At 37.3% G+C, this 23,281-nt stretch overlaps 1 protein-coding gene across 14 annotated transcripts in view; it reads left to right on the top strand.

The window, feature by feature from the left end:
* The window catches only part of LOC105465636 (EYA transcriptional coactivator and phosphatase 4), a 280,315-nt gene that overhangs the window by 35,105 nt on the left and 221,929 nt on the right, over positions 1-23,281 (top strand). The gene's annotated exons all lie outside the window — the stretch shown is intronic.

Raw genomic sequence — 23,281 nt, forward strand, 5'->3', positions numbered from 1 at the left:
CTCAAAGGGAAAGGCTCTTTGCAACCTTTCCTCCTAGCTTGTTAGTGGTGTCTCTGTGACAGTGGTTCTTTAGTGTGTGGAACTAGAGGCAATGGGAGGGCTTCCCTCACACCCCCACACCTTCACCCTACTGGAAGCTGTCCTTTGAGCTGTTTTGCATACAGGCAACTCATGGTGCTACAAGTAACAAGACCTGTACCTACTGAGAGTGTGTTCTGCAGTCTGATGTTGTTCTTTTTTTTTTTGATGCCATTCTTTATTAGCTTATGTGATCATGACCTAATCTTACAGTCAAATGTTTCTCCATCAGGCAACTGAGGAAAAGATACTCATATATAATAATGGGTTCTAGAAAAGGTACGTGTGATGAGTTTAATTTTAAGAGAGATGTATATTCTGGTGCCATTTGAAGTTAATTTGATTTGCTTTGTAGTGAATATTTTATTTAAAAGAAATGACAGCCATACCTTTAATTTGGATAGACATGACCATAGTCTAATTTCATTATATATTATATTATTATTTATTTCACATGGCATCATAGGAAACATGTAACAAAAAGTTATAAAGTGAAAAAACTACAAAATCTGTCAAATCATAGAGATACATTCCTCTAGAATTGTGTGACTCCTTTAGTAAGGTAAACAGCAATGGCTATGGGAAGGCAAGGGTTTTAAAACTTTTAAAAATGCTGGTTATTGACTGTAAATATTCACAGAATGGACTCTGGCAAAATGGAGGTTAGTCATCATGACTGTTGGAATCAGAGGTCTGTCTGTGTGACTATGGTGGAGTTGAATAGTTAGTAGTAAGTGTTGATAACATCTTAGTGGTGATGCTTCATTAAAGGAGTACTGTTGATCTGAACTTTGTTCTAATACACCGAGGGTCACATACAAGTGTGTGTGTATATGCAAATATGTGTATGTATGTGTGTGTATATGTTAGAGTGACCAACGGTCTTTGTTTCCAGAGACTGAGGGGTTTCTAGGGACACAGAACTTTGAGTGCTAAAGCAGGCAGAGTTTGGGGAAAACCAGATGGTTGATTCTGTTAATTACTATAGGGTGTGTATATACTCAGGAAAGAATTTTATTTTCAATGCAGTTGAGAATGTATTTTTATGTTTAACACTAAAGTGACGTGTTATTAAAGATGCATCATATCACCATTCACAAAATGAAGCACAGAACTTGTAAATCAGATATGGTGTCCTTCTAGTGATATTTTAAGGTCATGGAGCTCACTATTTCTTTTTGAAGTATGTTTTTAAAAGTTTCCAGTGATGCTAATGAGCAGTCAGATTTGAGAACAGGAAATCTAGGGTGACCTGCCTACCCTCTCAGCTTGAACCCATTTGCTGAATTTAAATTTCAAACATGTAGACCAATGTATTCACCTCGCAAATGTGGAAAGAGATGCTTAGAACTGTTAAATGGCTTGCCCATATTGGCATGGCTGGTAAGAGGCAGAGTTGGGACTTCACACAGTTCTTCTGACTCCAAGTCCAAAGCTCTCTCCCTAACATCAACATGCCTCATTGCTTTTGGGTTATGCATATTATGGCATCTATAGAAATGTCGGAAAAAAAAAAGAAAAGAAAAAGAGTCAGCCTTTTTACATGGAAGTGATTTATCTTTGAATGAAATCTTTAAATGACTCTAAATTTTGTGGAATATATTAATGTCTCAAAATATTTTGAAAAATGATAAATTTATTAAGATATAGAACAAGTAGGGGTGGAATTAAAGTTCATAGTTCGATGAAAGTGAATTTACACATATCGTTGCTATTTTGGTTCAAGGGGGATTCTTTGGGCGTAGACATAGCAGTAGGAGTCATTTATGGCACATGCACACTGCATCTAGCATTTTCCATATCCTCTCTCCAGTTCTTACCATGTATCCCTACATTGCAATTTTTTTTTTTTTTTTTTTGAGACAGAGTCTGGCTCTGTCGCCCAGGCTGGAGTGCAGTGGCCGGATCTCAGCTCACTGCAAGCTCCGCCTCCCGGGTTTTTTACGCCATTCTCCTGCCTCAGCCTCCCGAGTAGCTGGGACTACAGGCGCCTGCCATGTCACCCGGCTAGTTTTTTGTATTTTTTTTAATAGAGACGGGGTTTCAACGTGTTAGCCAGGATGGTCTCGATCTCCTGACCTCATGATCCGCCCATCTCGGCCTCCCAAAGTGCTGGGATTACAGGCCATTGCAATTTTTAAGCTCACCGTTTTATAGATGAAACTATGACATAGAGAGTGTCACGGTCAAACAGCTGTTAAGTAGCAGAGATCAGAATTAAACCTACTTCTTTCTAGCTGGTCCCAAAACTTTTAATGGATTTTGCATGATACAACATAATATGGTAGTTAAGGGCGTGAGCTATAAAATCAGATTTCCCTGTCACTTAAGTACTTTAAAACCATTGGGAAATTACTTAAACTCTTCCTCCTCTATGGAATGGAAGGATATTAAAAAGTTGTTTTATGAAGTGCTTGCACATGCCTCGCTTAGAATAAACATTCAATAAATGTTAGCTACTGTCACAAATACCTGAGATATTCAGATGCTCTTTAATGAGTATTCATTCATTCTAGCATATCCAGCTACTGACCAGACATCCCTTCCTGGAAGTTCACAGGTCCACACACTCAGCAAATGAAAAATAAATTTACCAGCTCTCCTCCCCTCTCCCAGCTTTTCTCCTTTTGTCCTTTGTGCCAGTATTACTCATCTCAGTGTGATGGCATCATCAGCTACTGAATGGGTTATGGCGGAAAAGAGGTAGTAATCCTCCTTTTCTTCATCCCCCATCTCAAAGCTTTGTCCACTCTTAATGTTTAATGTCATTCAAAGCTATTCTTTTTGCTGGAGCTCCCTTAGTTTAGCTGAGATCTTTATTTTATCTCTTGACTTTCTTATTTTACTTTAAGTTGCTTCCAGAGTTGTCTTCCTAAAATACAACCCTGATCACATCACTACCCTCATTTTTATCCTTCACAAGCCCTTTCTTGCCTTCAAGGGAGAGGCTCAAGTGTGTCATCAAGCATACAGAGCTTAATGCTTATTTATTTCTTCAGTTTTTTTTTTTTTTTTTTTTTCTGGTTTCTGAATCTCCCAGGTTCTCTGAGGTCTCTATGCATTTGCAAGTGCTTTAGCGTCTTCCCAGAGGGGTCTCTTTCCCGCCAGGATAACCTGTGATTCTTGAAGACTCTGTTTAGGTTTCCATCCCTCTGAGCAGCCCTCTCAGACTACCTCCTTTCTTCTCACCCAATCAGCCCTTCTGGTTAGGGCCCTCTGCAGTGTGCTGCCATAGCTCTTTGGCATTTACCCCTAACCCAGCACTTACCCAACAGGACTGAAACCCTATCTGTTTACTTGCCTATCTCACCACTAGATTATAAACTACTTAAGAGTAATGATGGTTCTTGCTCATTTTGTACTCTTACTTCTTAGCATGATTCTTGCCAGTGTTCAGTAAATGTTTTCTTCAAAAGCTTTTATATACTTGTAGTGAGGTATGTTAATAAGTAGCCTGACAAATTTTAGAAAGCCAAAATGTTATTCTCAGAGTAGATTACTTACTCATGAATTTATATTCCACTCACTTAAAAAATTGCATAGAAGGTCTAACATGAGTTTAACTGCATGTGACCAAAACAAAGTTCAGTCCTTCATTTTTCCTCTAGTATATCTGGCTCCTATTTGGCGTTCTGGATTAGAGGATGTAGAGAATTTTAAGAGATAAGCAACTAAAAATAATATTTAGCTTTCATAAATTTATCTGCAATTCTATTTTAGAGTTTCATAATTCTTTAGAGTTGATTTAAGTTATAGCCAGTTGCAACTTATTACAGTTTTTAATGAAATGCTCTTGATAATAGAAACGGCTATGAATGTAGGTTATACCTAGCAATAGCTGCCTTCATACCATGAAATATATTGTATTTTTTGTATGCAAGCAGAGAATGAGCAATATTTATTAGTTTTATAGCTTCTATAGTATCCTTATAGATTGAGGTGTTTTATAATCCTATTTTCATGCTCCTGAATATTACTTCAGATTTTTTCTCATCTAAAACATTCATATCAATGGGAGATGGAGTCTGGCCTAAATTAACGATCAAGCCAGCAGGTTTGAAAATAAATATGTTTTATTAATGTTAAGTATTGTATGTTATAAAATAAAACATTAGTGAATATTAAGTAAAACTAAGTAAAATGGATAAGTTACAGTAGGATTGCTTTCCCTAAATATTATGCATTAAGGGCCTGAACATTCGTATGTATTTCCACATTGTTACTAAATCAATTCACTTATATTGTTGGTGGCATGATTTTATTAGTGACATCTAAATTAACTCACATCCATTGGATCATGTTACATATTGTATGATTCATTAATACCTCTGGAAATTCATTTTTATGTACATTTGTAGATATAATACATTTCTTTCAAAGCTATTCTATTTGTATTTATGAAACATATTTGTAGACGTTTCAGGAATACTTTTGGAAATTCGTTTCTACATACGTTTGTAGGTAAAAATTGTATGTATTTGCCTGCACCAAACATGCTAATTTAATAATGTCTATTAAAATTCTAGAACTAGTTTAGTAAATTAATTTATTTTTATCTCTCTCCCTTGTTTTTCTTTAGAGTACTCATGACTTTGATTATTCCTCAGATCTTTGTTCCTAGAGATCCTACAGTATTATCTTCGATTATAGCCAGTAGCCCATCTTTAAAATGTGTGTTCCTCTCTGTGTCAGATTTCTAACTATTGTATAGAATTGAATTTGCCATTAAACTTATCATCTGGACATAGAACTTCAGAACCACCAATTTCTGATAGTGTTTAAACACCGTCAGAATATAATTATTTTGATTAAATTATTTTGATTAATTTTCATTTAAATCATTTTTGTATTTTCATAATGTGACATTATCAAAATCCTAAAATCCTATTATTCTATTGCTTTATTCTTGGGTACTCTAAACCAATTCGACCAGCAGGCATACTTGTACTGAATATCTTAAATACATTTTATTTAGATCTAAACAGCGTTGGATTATTCTTTTGGAGGATCAAATTCTATATGGAAGAACTTGACCTTTAAACTAGTTAAAAGAATCTTGTTTACAACATGTAATTTTTATACTATCCAACTGAACAACATACTTCAGAGTTCTGTGGAATTCTGTTCAAAGCTCAGTCAGTTTCAGAATTACTGTTAACTCCAAATTGCCAATTACAGCTTGACTTTGCAGTTATGTAATAGAGTACCTAAACTGAAGTTACAAAGTAGATATATTAAGTATATTTTAATGTTTAGTAATCACTAAGGCTTACTCTTTCATTTTAGGCATTTTAAAAATAATAGTTTTTTTTTTATACTTTTTTTTTTTTTTTTGAGACGGAGTCTCCCTCTGTTGACTACAGTGGTATAATCTCGGCTTACTGCAACCTCTGCCTCCTGGGTTCAAGCGATTCTCTTGCCTCAGCCTCCTGAGTAGCTGGGACTACAGGCACGTGCCACGGTGACCAGCTAATTTTTTGTATTTTTAGTAGAGATGGGGTTTCACCCTGTTAGGCAGGATGATCTCAATCTCCTGACCTCGTGATCTGCCCGCCTTGGCCTCCCAAAGTGCTGGAATTACAGGTGTGAGCCACCACGCCCGGCCAATAGTAGTTTTATTGAGATGTCATTTTCATACAATACAGCTCACCCACAAAGTGTACAATTCAGTGATTTCTAGGGTATTCATAGAGATGTACAATTATTACCACAATTTTAGAGATTTTTTAATCAGTTGAAAAAGAGATCTCATGCCCATTAGTACACTCCCTATTCCCCCGACTAGTACCCCTCAGCCCTAGACAAGCACCAGTTCACTTTCTATCTCTATGGATTTGTCTATTCTTGACCTTTCATATAAATTGAGTCATACAGTATGAGAACTTTTGTGGCTTGCTTTTTATATGTGACATAATATTTGCAAGGTTCATCCATGTTGTAGCATGAATCAGTACTTAATTCCTTTTTATTGCCAAAAAATGTTCCATTGTATGGAGGCACTTCTATTTATACTCTTTAAATAGAAAGAATATAAATTTGCCCGTATTTTATGAGGTTACTTCTTTATTTACAATTGTGTTTTAAGAGTACTGTCTATATTCTAGATAAAAGTCCTTCACCAGATCTACACGTTTCAAAGGATATCTCCCATTATGTGGGTTGTCTTTTCACTTTCTTGATAGTGTCCTTTGATGCACAGAAGTTTTAAATTTGAGTCCAGTTTATCTATTTTTTTCTTTTGTCACTTGCGCTTTTAGTGTTGTGTGTAGGAAATCTTTGCTTAACTCAGGGTCACAAAGATTTACTCCTATGATTTCATTTCTTTATGAGTTCTCATCTGTAAGCGAGAACATGTGATGTTTGACTTTCTATATCTGAGTTGCTTCACTTAAGATAATGGCCTTCACAAATATTTACTCCTATGATTTCTTATATGAATTTTATAGTTTTCAATAGCTTTAGCTCTTATATTTAGGTCTTCAGTTCATTTTGAGTTAAATTTTATTGAGGAAGATTTTTAATTTCAATTTTATTTTAGATTTCAGGGGTACATGTGCAGGTTTGTGACGTGGGTATATTGTGTGACACTTAGGTTTGGGGTACGATTGATGCCAGCACCTAGGTTGTGAGAATAATACCCAACCGGTAAGTAAGTGTTCAGCCCTTGTTCCTCTTCTTCCCTTCCACTTCTGGTAGTTCCCACTGTCTTGTTTCTGTCTCTATGTCCGTGTTTCCTCACCGCTTAGCTCTCACATCTAAGTGAGAACATGTGGTATTTGTTCTTTTGTTCCTGTATTAATTCACTTAGGACAATGGCCTCCAGCTGCATCCATGTGGCTGCAAAGGAGAGGATTTCATTTTTTTTATGGCTATATAGTATCCCATGGTATATGTAAACCACATTTTCTTTATCCATTCCATTGTGGTGGGCACCTAAGTTGGTTCCATGTCTTTGCTATTGTGAATAATGTCTTTTTGATAGAATGGTTTATTTTCCTTTGGGTCTATAACCAGTGGTAGGATTGCTGGGTCAAATGGTAGTTCTGTTTAAAGTTCTTTGAAAAATCTCCAACCTGCTTCCACAGTGGTTGAACTAACTTACATTCCCACCAACAGTATATAAGTGTTTCCTTTTTTCTGCAGCCTTGCCAATATCTGTTATGTTTTGACTGATTAATAATAGCCATTCTGAGTTGTGTGAGATGGTATTTCGTTGTGGTTCTGATTTGCACTTCTCTGGTCATTAGTGATGTTAAGCAGGCTGTTGTTCATGTTTGTTGGCCGCTTGTATGTCCTCTTGAGAAGTGTCTGGTCATATCCTTTTCCTACTTTTAAGTATTTTTTAAACTCTTGAGTTTTTATATTTTTGTGTGAGTTTATGAAAATTCAGCACAAGATTTCATTAATTATTATCTTCTATGGCCTTCTAAAATTATAATTTGATTTGTTAAAACTTTTTCTCAAATCTTAGAATACATATGATATATATATATGTGTATATATGTATATATGGAGAGCCTCATATTATGCAGAATGTGGATTATGATTGTATGCCACTTGCCAAGATCTGGAGACTAAGTATTACGTTTTCTTCTGTCACGTGTGATCAGCTGGTAGCAGGGGCTTGTGTTGAGAAGGAACCTATGGCTACATCCTAGCTCATTGGAAAAGTAACGTTATCAATTTGGTGTGATTTGCCATGGACTTGGTAAGAAAGAAGGGTAGCACCAAGCCTCGTACCTGCTAATTCTGGGCTGATGAGTTGTCAAGATCCCTGGGAAGTTGCTGGATAGTATAGATATAAATAAGAGCTATGATATCTTTGGGTACCAAAAGTCTTGTATCTGAACTTACAAGTTACATATTGTTATCTAATAATTCTACCTTATAAATTAAAATGAAAATAATTTATGCCAGGCGCAGTGGCTCATGCCTGTAATTCTGGCACTTTGGGAGGCCGAGGCGGGTGGATCACCTGAGGTCAGGAGTTCGAGACCAGCCTGGCCAACAAGGCGAAACCCCGTATCTACTAAAAATACAAAAATTAGCTGGGCCTGGTGACACATACCTGTAGTCCCAGCTACTTGGAAGGCCGAGGCATGAGAATTACTTGAACCCGGGAAGCAGAGGTTGCAGTGAGCCGAGATTGTGCCACTGTGCTCCATGCTGAGTGACAGAGCAAGATTCTGTCTCAATAATAATAATAATTTTAAAAAATAAAAAATAAAATGAAAATAATTTTTGTGCTAGAAGTATAATCTATTTCTTTGATGGTTTAATAGTTTTGAGAAATAGAAAACATTCATAAACATAGTGCTATTTCTGCTATAAGGTATACAACAAATGGAAAAATTCACTGATGAAAAAAGTTAATGTTCATTTATGCAACTCATGTCACTAAATCTCATAACGGCCCTTTGTGGAGGCTCTGTCATAACCCCAGTCTGAAGAAAAGTACACTGAAGCAGAGTTTAGGTATCTTATTCAGGGTTGTGCCAGCTTGGAAGCTATGCTGATGGAATATGAACTCACATAGTCTTTATTCCAGAATCCATAGTTTTTTTTTTTTTTAAATATGTAAGTTTAAGGGGTACAAGTGTGGTTTTGTTACATGGATATATTGCATGGTGATGAAGTCTGGGCTTTCAGTGTAGCCATCATTCGAACAGTGTGTATTGTAACCATTAAATAATTTCTCATCCCTCACTCCCACCCACCTTCCTACCCTTCCAGGTCTCCAGTGACCATTATCCTACTCTGTTTCCATGTGTACATATTATTTAGCTCCCATTTATGAGTGCGAACATGTGATATTAAACTTTCTGTATCTGAGTTGTTTCACTTCAGATAATGGCCTTCAGTTCCATCCATGCTGCTACAAAAGACACAATTTCATGTTAAACACATGAACTCACCTGCTTCTATCAGCTTACATGATTTTCAGACCCTTCAGTCCACTTGGTGTCATAAAGTATGTATTAAAACTCAACATGATCTTAGATTATTTATATGGAGATTGAACAATTTTAAATATGGGTTTGAGTGAGAAATTTAAATTACTCCACTGTGATTACAGATTAATTGTATAAGCTTCATTAATCGCATATCTTGGCTCACTGCAACCTCCACCTCCTGGGTTCAAGTGATTTTCCTGTCTCAGCCTCCCTAGTAGCTGGGACTACAGGTGCACACCACCACAACAGAATAATTTTTTGTAATTTTAGTGGAGACGGGGTTTTGGAACATTGGCTAGGCTGGTCTTGAACTCCTGGCCTCATGTGATCCACCTGCCTTGACCTCCCAAAGTGCTGGGATTACAGGCATGAGCCACCGCACCTGACCCCATTAGTAAATATTTTAACAGGCAGTCGTAAGATAGCAGAATGTATGGAAATTTTTCTGCTATTGAATGGTAGTTCAGCAAATTCAATTAAATAAGCATTTCAAGACTTCTTGCTGTCTTCTAGAAACTTTGCTAAACTAGGGATTAAAAGATGAATATAATAATTCCTATTCTCCCGCTAAATTTTAGTTTAGCCTAAGATTATATGATACTGTGTAAGTTCTATTCTTTAATTCTTTTAAAATGAGACTTGGATAGTTAGTACTAATTCATTCAGTGGATATTTGTGGAGCACTGCTATATTTGAAGCATAGTTTTCATTGTTGGAAATACTTGGTGGACAAAATGGACAAATATTACTGTTCTTGTGGAACTTATATTATTGGGGGGAGACAAACAGTAAAGAAATATAGTATATCAGACAGTAATAAATGCAAGGAGAAAAACCAAATAAAGCAGGGAGGAGGATAGGAAGTGCTTGCGGGCAGGGTAGGTAGGTGAAGGGACAGCTGCAGTTTTTGGAGAGTAGTTAGGGAGGCCTCACTGAGAAGATGTTGGGCAAAGACTCAAGAGAGGCGAGGAAGTGAGCCATGTGGATATCTGGGGAAAGCGGGTTTTAGTTAGAAGGAACAGCAACCGTGGGGTGGTAGCATGCAGGGTAGGTTCAAGGAATAGAAAGAATGGCAGTGTTGGTGGTAGTGATGGGCAGAACAAGGCAGAAATAAGGCTACAAAGGTGTTCAGCATGGGCATGTGAGGGTGGAGGAATACCTATTGTGTAGAGGTTTCCAGACCATTGTAAGGCTTAAACTTTTTCTCTTAATGACATTAAAGCAGTTGGAAGGTTTTGAGCTTAGGGATTGTGATGTGACTGAAGTTTTTAAATAACCACTCTGGCTACTATTTTGAAAATAGACTATGATGACAAGAGCAGAGACTGGCTATTGTAACTATCCAGATGAAAAATCGACAAAGTAGCATTGAAGGTAGCAAGTGGTTGCATTTGGGTTGATCTAAGATGACTTTCTGATGTATTGGATATGGATTATGATAGACAGAAAGGCGTCAGAGACAATTCAAGGTCTTTGTGCAGAGAAACGGGAAGGATGGAGTTAGCATTGACTGAGATTGGATGACTTGGGAAGAATAGGTTGGGGGTGCAGATCAGGAGGTCAGTTTTAGACTCAATGGCAGAGGCATTGCTGTGTTTTCACCAACCCTCTTTCATGCACCTCTTTTCTGGTGCATCTCAGTTTCTGTCAGCAGGGCCATATAACTAGTGCTGGCCCATGAAATGTAAGGAGAAGTGATAATGTGGATCATTTTGAGACTGAGGCAGTGAGAAGCCCCAGAAAGATTCTTTGGTCTCTGTGTTCTCCTAGGGTGATGAAGGAGGAGAAGGCCTCAGGGAAACAAGGGAGATCCCCAGTTACAGAGAATGCTGGATTGCTGATGCACTGCATGGGGGCACATTCTCAGGGGCGTGTTAACCAACTAAGCTAATAAAGGCATGTGAAATTTTACTTTCTCTTAGGCATATGTATCAGATATAACCATTGGGGACCCCGGGGAGTGAGTTGAACTTGAAATATAAATTTGGGAGGCTTCAGGATATCAGTGGCATTTCAAAACATTGTATTTGTTGAAATCCCCAAAAGAATAAGTCTAGCTAGGGACAAATTAAAAGGACTAAGCCCTGGGCACCCTAAATTTAGAGATCAAGGAGATGTTAATTTACATAGATAGCTGCTTGATCCTGATACCCATAAGCACTGAGTTATGTTGTAGACTGTATGTGGCCACATTCAGTGAATTTTCCTTCGAGGTGCTTTTTTCCAAATTGCCAAAAACACGTATCCGTGTCACTGATTACTGGATGCACCTCTATCATAGCAGAAAGAGCACCATACAGCTATGAATAGGTATTGAGACAGTATTCACTTATTTGAGATTTCCATCAAAGTAACCAAAATCGTGAAATATTTAGAAGAAAATTCAGTCAACAAATAGTTTTCATTTTTTCATTGCTTTGTGGATGTGATGTTTCTAGGCATTTCAGGTTAGAAAAGAATTAATCTAATTAGAGTTTTTTAACCTCAGCATTGTTGATATTTTGGGTCACAAAATTCTTTATAGTGTTAGGGAGGGGTGCTGTCCTGTACATTGTGTTATTTAGCAGCATCTCTGGTATCTACCCACTAGATGTCAGTAGCACCCCCCCTTCCTTTGTTGTGACAATAAAAAATGTCTTCAGACATTGCCAAATGACTTCTCTGTGTGTGTTGGGGGGACCACTGTTCTATATTACATCTGTTTCCAATAAGTTTTTTATTTATATACTTAGTGCCTGCAAAACATTTGAGAAAGTTTACCTGAACATTTAATATAATGTATACTATGCTATGATATATTACTGAGGGAACTACAATGAAAGCCAAAGACATAACAAAGAATTTAAGCAAGAAAGCAAAATAATATTGCAAAGGTAACAGTACTATGCTATCAGCATGGAAAATGTGTTCAATAAAAGACAAGAAAGGAATTATAGATAGATTAGGTTACACCCTCACTGGGTCTTGAAAGACAGAATGAATTTGTATGGACAAAAGAGAACCTCTCCTGGCCTGGGGAATATCAGGCATACAAGCTCAGAGGTACCAAATATAAGGTGACAAGGCCTGCCTAGGACTGTGGCTTGGTTAGAATTACTGAATCAAAAGCTCTATGGGCACGAGGATGTGGGGCAGTGGGAAATCTGGCTGAGAAGCACTGAGACTAGACTGAAAAAGACTTTGAAGCCAAGCTGAGATGTTTCCGTGTTCTTGAGTGTCCACCATGATGCTCATTACTGCACAAAAGACAGAGGTGTATAAGATACAGTCCTGTATTTCTGGACTTTCTAACTTGGACATAACGGAAAATTACATATAATTTTTTCAGCAAGAGATTAATATATTTAAAACGATGTTTTAGGAAGATTAACCAGATGGTAGGGAGATTACTGAAGGTGGGAAATTGAGAGTACGAGAGATGGCTTAGGGGATCTTGAAGGAGTTTGTGCATGAACTCAGAAAGGCTTAAGCCAAGTGGCTGGGCATGGTGGCTCATGCCTGTAATCCCAGCACTTTGGGAGCCAAGGTGGGTGGATCACCTGAGGTCAGGTGACTAGCCTGGCCAACATGGTGAAACCCTGTCTCTATTAAAAATACAAAAATTAGCTGGGCATGGTAGCATACACCTGTAATCCCAGCTACTCGGGAGGCTGAGGTAGAAGAATCACTGGAACCCAGGAGGAAGAGGTGGCAGTGAGCCAAGATTGTGCCACTGCACTGCACTCCAGCCTGGGCGATAGAGTGAGACTCTGTTTCAACAACAACAACAAAAAAGGCTTAAGTCAGGGATTGACAGTTTTTTGAAATGTTGTGAAAACAGCCATAGACATTAAATAAATGAATGGGCATTGTTGTGTTCCGACAAAATTTTATTTACAAAAGCAGGTGTCAGGTGGTGGGCCATACTTTGACAACCCCTGGTCTAAGCTTATGACGTGATGGTGCAAAGAAAGACATCAAGGAAAGAATCAATGAAAGGAACTTGGAAATAAAGCTTTGCTGAACTTGGTAACTAAACCAAATAGAGTTAATAGGAGGAAGGGCAAAGGGTGGACTTGGAGGAGGAAAAAGATTATCCTGGAGTTTCAAGCCTAGAAGATATCATTAATAGAGTTTAGGAGCAAGTATCAATGACTTAAGGAAAGAGAAAGGTGCATTTGAATTGAGGACTTTTGAGAACATGTAAAACTAGCAATTGGTGAAGCCCTGCTGGGCCATGGGGTAGAAGTCTGGACTGGCTGTGTGAAGCAGAACAGTATTTTCCTTGAGGTGATGCTTTTAAGGGGAGATGGTATCTGAGGAAGGGCAGAAGGATGAAGATAAACATAGGAGACCAACATGTTTATGAAGTGCAAGGAGGAAGATGAACTGTAAGAAACTGAGAAAAGATATGGGAAATGAGAACCAATAGGATAATAGTGTCTTCAGAGCCATGGCCAAGCTAACTCTCAGGAGGAATTGGTCATTACTGTCTGACGTTCCGAGAGGTCAAGCAGAATGGCACTGAGAAAGAGATTGTTTTGTTTCTTGACCAGAAGGTTACTGGTGGCCCTTCAAAAGGAAGTCCCAAGAGAGTTGTGGTAAGAAAAGGCATCCCAGAGATTCAATTCAGAGAAGATAATGAGGAATTAAGAGAAAGTTTGTAAGTTTAAAGAAGAGAAGCAGAAAAGCAATTGAATGGAGCACCTTATTCCAAGGGGAGGCTTGCTTGTGTTTGATGACAGACTTTGAGAAGGATTCAGTGGAGGATAGACTTCAAGTTGTTGCAGAGGGGATGATGGGGCTAATGGAGGACAGAAAGAAGGTGAACTAGCTGGAGAGGAGTGATACACTCTAACTCTGGAAATGTAAGAGAATGTGTATATACTGGAATTTTCCAAAGTGCTCTTCCTTGATGCATTCATTTTACAGGAGGGAAATACCTTTGTCCAGGCAAGATCAGGAAGTAGATGGAAGCAGGGTTAGGATTAAGGGCTTAAGTAGTATAAAGAAGATTTGCAGTAGCCATTGTTTAAAAAAAATAGTAGGTGATCTCCTAGAACTCAATACTTGGATTATTGAGACATACTCAGTTTTCTTTTAGCAAAATATCTCTCATTGACTAGGACTTAAGGCTGTAGTGCTAGCATTGAAAATTTATTTTATTTTGTATTGAAACAATTAAGAAGAGAAAGGGGAAAAATAAACACTTCTGAGATTAATGAATGTGCCTCATTATCTTTGGAAGAAATTATGTGGCCTGTTTTCCTTGGTTATTAGCATCTCCAACAAATAGAAGAGCCTATGTTCATAAATATGATTGGGTAAAATTTGACAATAGGGTCAGACTAAAGTTAGCTGACATTGACTTTAAAAGTACTTCCCTCAAAGTACATGAAATTTGGTGATTTCATATTTTCTTGGATTAGGGATTGATTTCTTTGCTCAGACTTCTTCAGAATACAAATAACTTTGTAAGGGCTAATCTGTTTAAAGGTTTGTGTTAACTCTCTTGGCAGGAGCTAGGATAGCAGGGTAGAAGGAGAACTGCGAAAATAAACAAACAAACAAAGGAGAGTTAAAAACAAAAGGGTAAACACTACCTGCTTACTTTGCTTTGCTTTCATTATTTTGCCTAAACTGTTGTGGTTGACACACGTGGACAGTAGTTTATAACTAGGTTCTGAGCCCCGGATGCCCACAGCTAACACTTATGTAATGCTCACTGTGTGCCATGGGCTAAGTGCTATAAATGAATGTATATATAATATAAATGCATTAACTCATTGATTCTCATGACAATTTGATGAGGTGAGCTCTATTACTGTCTCCCAGGATCACCCAACTTGTGAATAGGGGAGCAGGATCTTACCCCAGGAAGTGTGGCTCCAGAGTTTGCAATTGTAACTGCTGGATGAATTTGTTAGAAAAAAGCCTTATTTATTTTTCAGTCCTCCACCCTGACTTGTGCCTTCAGCAAAATTTTGAAACATTTTGAGTTTATACATATAAAGAAAAAAAAATTGATGTGGGTTTATTTTCCCCTATTAACATTTTCTTTGATTTACAATCTGTTATATCAGACATGATGTGAAAGGGGTTGACCACAACCTAGACTATATTTATTTCTCAATCTGCTGATGTAAAGAAAAAAGGGGAGGAGTTAGGTGAGATTTGGAGTCTGAAATGGTTTTTCTACACCAGGGTTTTTAGGGAGATTCTAAACAGAGCGCACTCTCATTTGTTTCACATTAAATGCTTTGCCCAGTTAATCTCCTTTTCACATTGCCATGCTTGATACAGAGGGCTCCAGGCCTAGTTTGCTAGGTGGTAGGACCTTTAGAGATTATGCTATCCAAATCCTTTACTTTACAGATGCAAAAATGGAGACTGAAAGGGGTTAAACAGGGTGAGAACATTAACAACACTTTGTTTTGAAACAAGCTTTTTTGATTCATTCCAACCTTCATACTAAAATTTGAAAGCATACTTTTGTGTACAGTTTCTTAATATTTGGAAATTAACATCAGCCCAAGCCTCCCTGAAAACTGTTGTGAATTATTGCTATATATAAAGATTAATGAAATAATTGCTTTTGAGCTGCTACTAAATTTGGTGGATCAGGGTCATCTAAAAAAACTCAAGCAAAGGTGTGAAAGCTTTATTTTGCATGTTTGTTTTTCTCCTAGTTATTATTTACTGCTCAATCAGCATTAACAGAAGAAAAATAATTTGGCTGCTAAGTTGCTTTAGTATAGGATTTCAAAGGACCTTATTAGACAGAGATGTAATTTCATCCCCTGGGCCTTTTATATAACAGAGTGCATATTTGGGTTACTCATTTTGACCCGGAATTAAACAATAGATTTAAGTTGTATTCAGGAAGTTAAAATATTTATTCAACAAAGATTTAAAAGCATTTTACAGTTATTTCCAAATTCCTAAGGGTATCTTTATAGCTTTATTTTCTTATTTTAGCTAACTCTAGTCTGAATAGCTCCTGCCTCAAAGAATTTTCTGTTTATTTCATAAATCTTATAAAATGTATATATTTGATAACTACTATGTATAATCAGTGTTTTTTAAATGAACATCTTTGGCAGATTGATATAAACATGATTTTGTATATTGCTTAACTATATATGTAGGCCATAGTTTTGTTATGGTGCTCAGTAATGAAAAATATGGAGTAGGTGTTACAAGTGGTAATAAAGCTAATATTAAGGAAAGTAAAGTATTAAGGCTGAAGATTCCTAAGTTCTAAATAAAAAGGCTTTGCAGTTTCAGTTTTAGGAGCATTTTCATAAGATGAAAGAGGCAAATAGTGCCAAGGTGCTACCAACTCCAGCTGTCTAGAAGTGCAAAGATTCTTCCTTTAGCTTCTTTTAAAAGTGGTCACCTCAGCTCACTCTCTCCAGGACTGACTGCTTTTCCCCTTTCTTTTGTAATTTGCATAGTATTATCCACATTGATTCATGTTTGGGGTGATTGTTTCCCTCCTCACTATGAGATTGTGAACGTCTTATTTTCTTTCCATGAAATAAAGTTTTCATTGGCTGAGATTCCAGTTAGACTGATTTTTTTTTTCTTATTTCGTTTGTTTGCTTAATATTTTAGATTTTGAAAGTCCTTCAAAATTAAAGTACTTGCATACTATCCTAGGGCAATAATTTGTGACTGAAAACCTTTGTGAAAAATCCTAAGAGGTGTTTAAAAGTTTATGTTAGGTAACTTGTTATCAGTGGCTAAGAGGTCTTTCCAGAGTGCTTGTCCACTGCACATTTATATGGAACTTACTGTAATCGTATCTGCTTATTTTTTGGATGATGCAGACACATTCCATTGCACAAAAATTACTCTGCAAAAGTAAATCAGGAATCATCAATGATAATTTCAGGTTATGCATGCTGATTTTAGAATGTTGAATCAATTTGCTAATCTTCAAAGGAGTAAGTTTTACACCAATTGTTTCTAGTTTAATAGGCTTAATATTTCAATAATGCTAGACTAAGTTTTCTTCTTACTTTTATTCTTGCATAATTGTTGGAATTATATGTACATTGTTTTAATTCTTGAGCCCTTAATATCAAATAGCTTGAGCATTAAGGGAATTAATTGAAGGCCTTAGAATATGGGTGTTTATTACATGAACATGGATTGAATGTTGATGTTGGGATTTTAAACGGGAAGTTGCTTTGCTGTTAGATTCCATCACATTGAGTGTATCAACATTTATACAAGGAAGTTGGGAAGAAATGTACTCTCAGTCCCTGGTTGCTCTGTGTTTGTGAAAAGTAACGAATTTAGGAGTTGATCTAAAAGGAGAATTTTTGCGTTAATGTTTTAAAAACTTTAAAGCATCTTTAAACAATATTTTTGACTCACATGTCTAGATGTATATTTATACCCCCAGAAATTTAAGCAAGTCTGTTTAAATATTTTTGTCCTTTTCCTGAATGTCAACCTTTTGGCAGAGTGTTTATAATGTTAAAGCTTAAAGAGCGAGTAGAGATCACACAGTCCAACTCTGTCATTTCATAGATGTAATTAGAGTAAACTAAGGATCAGTCTGAGTATAATGAAGTATAAAAAAGAACTTGACACTCACTGTCACACAACACAGTTGATAGAAATTCGTTGGTCATTCATTGGCCACTGGTCATCTTCACCCGGGCTCTCTGGCTTGCACTGTATTCCCACGGTCTCTTTCTCTGACCCGCCTTGCATCTCCTCCTCTTCCCTAAGTGTTTTGAATTTCTCTTCTTTGTCCTCAGCATCCTTAATTCCTCCTACTTCATTTTGCAGAAATTTAGCTGTCTGTGTTATACCCTAATCATCCAATGTATGCCCAGATAACTATGCCTTTTTCATCCAAAGATCCTCTAAAAGATGACAATGTTTTTATTTTTATTTATTTATTTATTTATTTATTTCTGTCTCTAAGTGGTTTTATTTTCTGAATTTATTCATATGAAAGCGCCACTGTGGCAACTTCACAGTCCCAGCAAAGTACAGAGTAAAAGTTTTGAGACTCTGGTTTATGTAAAAATTGGCTACACAAATTAATATATCATGTCAAATAAAAGCATAGAAGCTTTAACCTCATCTCATTTATCTACATACATCTTCCACTGCTGAGGGGAAGCACAGCTGATCATCACCTCACCTAAAAATTATTAAGCATAATTTTCTTTTGTTTCTTTTTTTTTAAATTTAAATTTAAATTTTTTTATTTTTATTTTTTATTATACTTTAAGTTCTAGGGTACATGTGCACAACATGCAGGTTTGTTACATATGTATACTTGTGCCATGTTGGTGTGCTGCACCCATTAACTTGTCAGCACCCATCAACTCGTCATTTACATCAGGTATAACTCCCAATGCCATCCCTCCCCCCTCCCCCCTCCCCATAATAGGCCCCGGTGTGTGATGTTCCCCTTCCAGAGTCCAAGTGATGTCATTGTTCAATTCCCACCTATGAGTGAGAACATGCGGTGTTTGGTTTTCTGTTCTTGTGATAGTTTGCTGAGAATGATGGTTTCCAGCTGCATCCATGTCCCTACAAAGGACACAAACTCATCCTTTTTTATGGCTGCATAGTATTCCATGGTGTATATGTGCCACATTTTCTTAATCCAGACTGTCACTGATGGACATTTGGGTTGATTCCAAGTCTTTGCTATTGTGAATAGTGCTGCAATAAACATATGTGCGCATGTGTCTTTATAGCAGCATGATTTATAATCCTTTGGGTATATCCCCAGTAATGGGATGGCTGGGTCATATGGTATTTCTAGTTCTAGATCCTTGAGGAATCGCCATACTGTTTTCCACAATGGTTGAACCAGTTTACAATCCCAAGCAAGAGCAAACACATTCAAAAGCTAGCAGAAGGCAAGAAATAACTAAGATCAGAGCAGAATTGAAGGAGATAGAGACACAAAAAACCGTCCAAAAAATCAATGAATCCAGGAGCTGGTTTTTTGAGAAGATCAACAAAATTGATAGACTGCTAGCAAGACCAATAAAGAAGAAAAGAGAGAAAAATCAAATAGACGCAATAAAAAATGATAAAGGGGATATCACCACCGACCCCACAGAAATACAAACTACTGTCAGAGAATACTATAAACACCTCTACGCAAATAAACTAGAAAACCTAGAAGAAATGGATAATTTCCTAGACACTTACACTGTCCTAAGACTAAACTAGGAAGAAGTTGAATCCCTGAATAGACCAATAACAGGCTCTGAAATTGAGGCAATAATTAATAGCCTACCAACCAAAAAAAGTCCAGGACCAGATGGATTCACAGCCGAATTCTACCAGAGGTACAAGGAGGAGTTGGTACCATTCCTTCTGAAACTATTCCAATCGATAGAAAAGAGTGAATCCTCCCTAACTCATTTTATGAGGCCAACATCATCCTGATACCAAAGCCTGGCAGAGACACAACAAAAAAAGTTTTTATTTTTTATGAGACACATCACCTGCAGCACGATTTTTCTTCTATTACAGTTGACACATAGCTATGTATTTTAATACACATGTAGACAAACATTTGATGAATTTGTTTTTTATTTTTTATATACTTAGGAAATAGGTAGATTTTCTGCTGTCAATAACCGCTCAGAAATACTTGATGACTGACTACTATAGTTAAAAATTATAAATGAGAATAAGAAGGCAACATAATATTTTAAGAGGGACACTGTCCCACTCATTGAATTATCATATAACCTGTCATAGTACATTAACTGCTCTGAACCTCTTTCCTCATCTATAACCTTCATTCTGGTCTGCACTGGAATCAGAGTTAAACTGTGCCTTGTAAAACATAAAGTTCTTTATAAATACAACTGTTAGGGCCTGGGCGCAGTGGCTCATGCCTGTAATCCCAGCATTTTGGGAGGCTGAGGCCGGTGGATTGCTTGAGCCCAGGAGTTCGACACCAGCCTGGGCAACATGCTGAAACCCCATCTCTACAAAAATATACAAAAATTAAACAGGCATGGTGACGCTCACTTGTAGTCCCAGCTACTTGAGAGACTGAGGTTGGAGGATCACCTGAACCCAGGAAGTGGAGGCTGCTGTGAGTCGTGATCCAGTCACTGCACTCTATCCTCGGAGACAGAAATGTTTTTTGTGTGTATATATATATATGCTCCCCTAGGGTGGTGAGACACACACACACATATATACACACACACACATATACATACACACGTATATAACATTCTACTCTAGATATATATTAAAACAACTGTTAGATATTATGAGTTGTGACAGTGATGATAGTCATCATCTAAACTAGGCAGGTCTCTTTTCCCTGGCAGACTCTTCACAGGTAGGCTGCTCACAGGCTTATCCTCCTAAGTAATGTGTTTATATGTACTCGAAATAACTACATAGGACACAATGTATAGTCCACTGAGGAAACATAAAGAAAAAGGATATTCCTGGTCTCTTGCTCTTTCTGTTTTTTGTTTTGTTTAAGAGACAGTCTTACTTTGTTGCCCAGGCTGGAGTGCAGTGGCTATTCACAGACGCAATCATAACTCCTGGACTGAGGTAGTCCTCCCGCCCCAGCCTCCTGAGTAGCTGGTGTGTGTCACCACTCCAGGCTCAGTCTCTTGCCCTTTATGTTGTCATTCAACATCAAAATAAATTTCTTTTTCTTTTAATTTTATTTTGAGATGGAGTCTTGCTCTGTCACCCAAGCTGGAGTGCAGTGGTGCAATCTTGCCTCACTGCAACCTCCTCCTCCTGAGCTCAAGTGATTCTCCTGCCTCAGCCTCCAGAGTACCTGGGACTACAGGCATGAACCACCACGCCCGGCTAATGTTTGTTATTTTATTTTTTTTTTTTTAGTAGAGATGGGGTTTCACCATGTTGGCCAGACTTGTCTTAAGCTCCTGACCTCAAGTAATCCACCTGCCTCGGCCTCCCAAAGTGCTGGGATTACAGGTGCAAGCCACCACAGCCGGCCAATTTCTTCTTATTGAAACGTAGATGTCAACATTGCATTTGTTAGATATTTCTTAACTTTCTCTCTTATTTGAGTATCTAAAATATTGTATTTCTTTTGCTCTAGTGTCATATAGCTAAATTGCTAGACTCTGAATTAATATCAATAAACATATCACACTAGACAGTAAGGGTTATACTAAATATATGTAAATGTTTTAAATGGTTTCAAAATTAATATTTTGAGTAATATGCTGTGGATGGAAAGCTTATTCATGACCAATATAAGTTATACAAAATTAGTTATACAAAATTAATGTTATACAAAATTAATGTTTCAAAGGATATCTGAATTTCAAAAGGACTCTTCAGATGATCAGCTCCATAATTATACTTTTCATCTAATTTTATGTACAAGTGCTCCCCTAGGGTGGCGATAAGTGAAATCATCGGTTAGTGCTAGGACTCTAAGCTGACCTAGAAAAACTACATTTGAAGCTGTATTCAAAGAATTTCATTTAGCCTTACTAGGACAACTGTCATTCTCATGTAACATTGTAAAGTTTTGCATTGAGATTGGGCTTGAAATAAATGCCTGCATTTGCTCAGAGACTGTTAAGGAGGGAGGTAGAGTAGGAAGTTGTCTCTAGAAATAAAATGATAATGAAGCCTATTGTTTATTTGGTACCTACTAATTATAAACCACAGTGATTATATATGACACATAAGTTTTCATAGACATTAAATATATGTATGTATATTTGCAGTTTTTTTCCTTGCAAAAATGACAAGTATAATTGGGGTATTTTTTTAAAGACAGGACAATAAAATCTAGTAAGGTTAGGATTTTGCCCAAACTCATATAGAAATTAGCAAAGATGGGATCCAAATCCAGGTCTGTCTGATCGTAGAGTCTTTGTTTACTCTGCTATATCATGTTTATTATTCATTGATGGATGCATTAAACAAATGTATTAAACAAATTAATTCAGCCCTTGCCATTGCCAGGAACTGTTATAGATGCTGAAAATGCTGCAGTGAAACAAGATACCAAGTTCTTGCTTTCAAATAATTTATATTTTAGTGAAGGAAATAGAATATACAAATTTGTCTAGTGGCGTTAAGTGCTACAGAGAAGAGAGCAAAGCAATGTAACAGGATCAAAAGTGATGGTCTAAGAGGTATTTGTACTGTATCGCTATGGAGATCAGTGATCAGCGAAGGCTCCTTCTATAAAACTGACGTTTGAGCACAGGCCTGAAGGAAGTAAAAGCGTGAGCTTATGGGAATACATGAGGGAACAGCCTACAAGCGAAAGGAAGAGCTCATGCAGTGCTCCTCAAGTGGGGACTTGGTGGCATGATCATGGAACAGAAATGAGGCCAGTGTATCTGAAGCAGAGTGAGTGTTGGGGATAGAGTAGGGTACAATGTCTGAGAGGTGGTATGGTGTCAAAACCTGTAGACCTCAGTCAGGACGTTGGCTTTTACTCTGAGGGAGACATCAAGTCACTGGAAGGCTTTGGGCAAATGTCTGACATAGTGTGCCTTGTGTTTTAGGTGGAGACTAGACTGTAGGACAATGGGGAAGGATCCAGGAAACCAGTTAGGAGGCTGTTGCAGTAGTTCAGGCATGAGATGGTGGTGGCTTAAGCTAGAGTTGTACCTGTGGAAGTAATGAGAAGTGGTAGAATTCTGGATCTATTTCAGAGGTAGAGCCAACAAGATAAGCTGATGATGGATGTGGGGTCTGAGGAAAAGGAAGGGTCAGTAATGACTGTCAGTTTTTGACCCTAAGTATTATGATGAGAAACTTTTCGGGAGGGAAGATGGGAAAAAAATTAAGAGTTCAGTTTTTGTATGATGTGGGATAGGTTTTTTCTCTCCTCTATCTGGCAAACCATTCCCAGCACATTTCTTAGCGTTTCTCCTTTTTCATTTATCATCTATTTTTTTATTTATCATCTATCAGGTGTCCATTTATGTCCATGAAAATAGGTTTACCAATCTTCTTGTTCAAAGCTTGCATCTTACTGATCTTTATCACTTGACCTGTAAAATATTTTGCTGTTGTCATTGCATCTATTAACTAGCAAGACAGGTGTGTTAAAATCTCCTACTGTGATGGTGGATTTATCAGTTTATCTTACAATTCTATTGTTATATGCATAATTGAAATTATGCTGGATGCATGCACTAATTCTTGCATTAATTCTTCCTGGTGAATTAAACTTTCCTCAATATGTAATGCTGTTTATCAAATACCCTCCTTTGCTGTAAGGTCCACGTTGTTTTTTATGA

Source organism: Macaca nemestrina, chromosome 5, assembly GCF_043159975.1.
Source record: "Macaca nemestrina isolate mMacNem1 chromosome 5, mMacNem.hap1, whole genome shotgun sequence".
In the NCBI taxonomy this organism is placed as follows: Eukaryota; Metazoa; Chordata; class Mammalia; order Primates; family Cercopithecidae; genus Macaca; species Macaca nemestrina.